Genomic DNA, 5,792 nt, shown 5'->3' with positions numbered 1-5,792 from the left:
TTTTTATGGGGAGTTCTCTGAACTTCAAATTACAGTTGAGATTAAAAATCATGTCATTTAAATGTTTCTTTTTCCCAAATTAATTTTCTTTGTGTTTTATGGTTTTGTGAGATTTAAGTGTGTTCTTAATAACTTAGATCATAAAATATCTTTCAAAGGGTTCTCTGGTCAGAATAAACCTTCCAAAATTTTCTAAGATTTTTCTAAACAACATACTAATTATCATGATTAATTTATGTAAATAATAGACATAAACTTGAAAAATATGGATCTCTATCTAAGGGTCTCCTCTGACTTTGAAAAAATTAGGGAATGTCCCCTCAGACAGAGGAACCAACATGCCAAAATATTAAGCCATGGTGAAATGTCTACATGCATGGAGAGTTAAAATAATAAAAATAGTATTTAAATAATTAAAAATAAAATATGCATCAAATAAACTTCAACCCATTTTCACATTATTCTCCTCTGTTCACTAAGCACTAGAATATTTTTATTTATTTTTGTGATTTTTCTACTCCAGGATATGAATTTTTAAAGTTAGGAAGCATTTTCTGAATTATTTAAATCCCTATTTTTCTATTTAAATGCGCGGCACAACATCATCTTAGGCAGCTCTGAACGGCGACGCGGCGTGCTCCCATTTGCTGCACTTTCCACCCTGGCATGTCGCGCAGCCCGCGGTTCACGTATCAAGAGTTCATCCGGTTAGATCTCGTCAGTTGATGAGATAAACACACGATTGGATGGTTCCCCGTCATCGTCCCCAAATAGGCTAACCTGAGAATCATCCACACTGAAACCTTAAGATCTCCCTCAAGATTTAACCAAATCTCATGGGGTTTGTTCCTAGAGCTTCATCTACTAAAGACGAACCTATCTATATAGATTATATGGTATGAAATACAGTAATTACGTATTGAGAGTGAAAATAGACTCGAATTAGGGTTGGAGATCAATATCTTTGTCTGAGAAGGGAGGCCTCAATCAGATGGTTGTGGTAGCTTTGATTGGTCCCAACGAACCTCAAGATGAAGCCTTGTTCCTTGGTGAATGGTCTAGGTATGAATTCGACCAAGCTCGATTTCAGGTGTTGATTGAAGTCTTTACTGGAGGCTGTTTGATAGGGGTCTTTTGTGGGGAATGAACTTCTTTCAATGTAGAGAAGGTGTGTGCACAGTTAATTGAAGTTTGATTCACTATGGAGGTGTAGAGAGATCTGTTTTGGTTTTTGGCAAAAATTCATGCTCAAAATTAAGCTTCCACAGTGAAGCTCAGTGGGGGAAAATGGTTGGCTTGAACTGAGGAGGTCTTAGGGAGTCTCTGAGGACAGTTTGGCAGAGTTTCCTTAAGAAATTTTTAGCTCTCCCCTTCTTGGCCATAGAGGTGAGGTATAAATAAAATTGGCTTAGGGTGGCTGCCATGGCCGATCTGCCATGGCCGATTGAGGGGTGCAAAATGATGCTTAGGTGGAGGTCAGAGAATCTCTAAATTTCAAATGGGATGAGGTGGCCTTTAGGTTTGAATTGGGTTTAAATTTTTGTGGGTGGCTCATGATTTTGGTATTTTCCGGCCACTAGGCAGACCGGAAAGTCCAAGGGAGGTGACCAGGAAGTCATATGAGCCAGGGGGAGGCTTAATTATAATTTACCCCCAAGGGTAAGCAATGATGGAGGAGATTTTGCAAGTTGGGCCAAAAAATGGGTTAAAATCCTTAATTTGGGGATCCATTGGTCCATAGCATGCTTTGGTGGGTTTTACATGGTTTAGCCTAGTCCCTTGGAGGAGTTTAGTGTCTGTGGTGTCATAAAGTTGATGGCTTTAAGGTGGCTAGGCCAATTTTAGTGCATGGGTCCAAGTGGGTCAATTTGGCTTAAAAATGGTTTGGGTTAAGCTAGCCATGAGCTTGAGCCCAATTTATTGTTCAACATTATTTATATGATTGTAATGAAGATTTTTAGTGATTGATTGAAATGATTTTGGAAATTTGGGGGTTCAATTTGAAGGATTTTGGAAATTTGGTCACTTTGGGCATGTTGGGATAGACTTGAGTCTATATTGGGCTAGGCTTGGGCTAAGTCCAAATTGATTGTTGAAAATAGTCAATAGGAATGTAATGAAAAGTTTTCAACATAAATTGGGTGCCAATTTTTTGGGCTAAGGCAATCAATTTGGTGGAATTTGGAGACAGTCAATTTGGAGCAAAATTAGGGGATTTTGGATTTGGGTTGAAATTAAATGAAATTGAGCCTTACTAAGGCCAATTGAAGGTCAAGTTTGATGTTTAGGAATGTTATGAAGAGTTTAGGATTCAAATTGAGGCCAAGTGAGTAGGCTATAGGGTTCAATTTGGTGGAACCAAGTCATAGGGCCAAAGTTTTGACTTATATCACAATTAGGCTCAAAGCATGGGCCAATTGAGCTTGGATCTGGTTTAAATTGATCATATGGAAGGTTAATATAAGTTTAGGATTGAAATTACGGGAAATTGGGACCAAATTGATGGGCATTTGAGGTAAATTTGGGAAAATTAGGCCTTTAAAGGTAATTTGGGGGGTTTTGGTCAAAATGGTCAAATTGGTCAAATTGGGTTCAATTGAAGGGTTCCAAATGAGTTTTAGAAACATTTGAAGTGATTTTGGAGGTTTTTTTTGGAAGGTTTGGGGTGCCAAGGGTATTTTTGTATTTTTGGCTATTTTGGGGGTATTTTGGTAAATTTGGAATTTTTGAGTAGTTTTGGGTAATTTGGATATCTTCAAAAGGTTTAAAATGATTTTTGAACAATTTTCAGTATTTTGAGTGAATTTGGGAATTTTGGCCAAATTTATGGTCCCAAGGGTATTTAGGTAATTTGGGGAAGTTTAGGGGCAAAAGACCAAGTTAAATATTTTGGATAGAATTGGGGAGCTAACCACCATAAATGAGCTATGGACTAATGAGAATCCCATTTGGGTCGTCCATGCATTGGTCTTATCTAAACCCTAGCCTGAGGCTAGTAGGTTTAGCGAACCATCTACATGAGTCTCCCAAAGGATCAAGGGACCAAAGTCAGAAAAATTTGGGTTTAGGGTTGTGAGTAATTGTGGGTGAGAGTGAGTGCAAGTGGGTACCTTACCCATAGACCAACACCCAGAGTTAACCCTAAGGTTAAATAGTCCTATGGGAACTCTCCTTGAGCTCCCCCATAATGACCCCACCTACTAAGTGCTATAGGTTAGCACCAATATGTAGAGCTTCAAGTTGAGTAAAGAAGAGGGTAGAATTTCTAATGGTGAGGGTTCCTTTTGTAGTTTTCTATGAATACTCAACAGGAAAGTCCTATGGCTAGACCTTAAGCTACTAAAGAGGAGAAACTAAACTTCAACCAAAAGTGATGTCAACAAAACACAAAGTATCAGGTGGTAGATGATAAAACATATTGATTACCTCCGGTGAAAAAGGCACCAATTTTCCTCTAACCATGAATCGATTGTCTTCAGCCTCAGGTAGGTTAGCATAGAACTCCCTCACTACAAAAATAATGTCCACAACAGAAAAAAAGCCAGCAGAAAAACAACAAAATCATTCCCATTGTCAGTGAACGATCAGATCTTCTACGGATCCACCTAAACTTTGAAACATCGCTCCTGTATAGATTTTCGTGATTACAGAGCATCAATGTACCTATCTTGAGCTTTCAAACTCACAAATTTGCTCAAATTAAAGTGGATGTTTTCCTTTTTCTACAAATTTCATAAAATTCCACAATAACTTCAATAATCAAGTCTAATCTACTAAACTCAACTCATGTAAGTATAAACTGCACTTTCTATGAAATTTCCATAGATTTTTCCTCATTTTTCACCATGAATAGTGATTTTTTGGGTTCTTCACCATGAATAGTGATTTTCACCATGAATAGTGATTTTTTGGGTTCTTCCAAATGTACTCAAAATACATGGTGAAAATCCAAAATTTTTATATATAAGTGAAGCTCTTAACTCAAGGAATCCAAATCTAGCAAGTTTTTCTCAATTCTACCAAGAAATCTCCACAAAATGGCTTGCCCTAGACTTCCAAATCGCAAACTTGAGAGGTTGAAGGTGACAACAAGAGTAAAAATGGCAATTTTTGGGTTTATTTTTCAGTTTTGACCGTTGGTGAGCTGGTTTTCGTGAACCGGTGCTTAAGCGCGGATAAGTGGCGCTTACGCGTCTGCATCTCGGGTTATATCGAGCTTAAGTACGAGAATGTGGCGGTTAGGCGCCAGTGCATGATTTTTTGATGATTTTAAACTTAAGTAAAATGCATTATTAGCCTAAGTATACCACCCCTAAATGGTATTATAATACTTAAATGACTATTTTCCTCTCCCTTAACTCTTCTTTTTCTCAAAATTCTCCACTATGACTAACCCGATTCGAGGCTAAAATAACACTAAATTTTCAAACAAACAAAAATATACATTCATTCTCAAACAAGTACAAATACATATAACACTTAGTTCTCACTCCAAATAGTCTCGGATGAGAAAATCTTTCTAAATATAAACACTAAACAAACTAGCATAAAACTCCAAAAACAGTATTTAACTCTTAACACATTAAATAGTGACTCCTAACAAACAAACTCTAATATAGAACTTAATTTCACTCTTCATTTATTGGGACAAACTCCAGTCTTTCATTAGTCTCTCCTTGGGCAATTGGAATATAAAGTTGATAAAACGGATGGTAGTGACGTGTTATGATACTATCTTCTTCTATCCATTTTTTTTTAAGATGCAACTTCTTATCCACTTCCTCTATATAACTAGTATGGCTAAATTGCATTGTCAATTGTCATCCAATATGCTCTAAATGTGCATGAATCTCAATTACCATTGTCTCCAGTAAAGCCATGGCAGTTCCAATTTTGTTGATCTTCTCTGATATTCCTTCAATACTAACAGCTAAGAAACCGTTATACATCTCTTTTACACTTTGACTAATGAATATCTTCCTCATGGTCTCTTCCTTCTTCTTCAGATCATCTCCCATGAAGACATCTTCTCAAAATCTCTCTCTCTTTTAGACTTTAGGGATAAAAATGATCTGGGGTGAAATTCCTTCCCTAAACCATTCTATTTATAGGCTTCAATCCCTTTAGTAACTCCAAGGCACGTCCTAAAACTTCCTTAGCACATTTTAGTCAACCAATTGGTGGCTAAATTTTCTAGAGTCCAATTTTTGCACATGGTTTTTAACTCTCGCGCTTAAGCGCCGAATATTGGTGCTTAAGCGCCAAATATTGGTTCTTAAGCGTCAGTGCTCAATTTTGCACCAGTCAACTTAACGTCCAAATTCTCATTTTAGCATGTATGGATCACTAAATAAAGTCTTAAAATCATTAATAACATGTAATAGTCTCAAAAAAATACTACCCCAAATTTTCTTATTCTCACACAAACAACAATCAAAGCAAAACACACTGATAACTATGGGTTCTCTCTCATAAAGCGCTTGGTTTAATATCGTCAGCCTGACGTAACTAGTGTTTATTCTAGTTGACCCAACATCATTTGATTGTTAAATTTATGCCAATCCCCTACTAAAGAAGGTTTCAAACTATGACCATTCACTTTAAACACTTTCTCAGTTTTAGGATCTTTAATATCCATAGCTCCATAAGGATAAACTTTTATCACAACAAATGGGTCCATCCACCTGGACTTAAGTTTTCCTGGAAATAATCTTAACCTTGCATTATATAGCAAAATTTGTTGCCCTGGATAAAAATTTTTAGTCTAAATCCTTCGATCATGCCACATCTTC

Source organism: Phalaenopsis equestris, unplaced genomic scaffold (genome assembly GCF_001263595.1).
Source record: "Phalaenopsis equestris unplaced genomic scaffold, ASM126359v1 Scaffold229006, whole genome shotgun sequence".
Classification (NCBI taxonomy): Eukaryota; Viridiplantae; Streptophyta; class Magnoliopsida; order Asparagales; family Orchidaceae; genus Phalaenopsis; species Phalaenopsis equestris.
The sequence above is the reverse complement of the archived record's forward strand: the minus strand, read 5'-3'. Positions refer to the sequence as shown.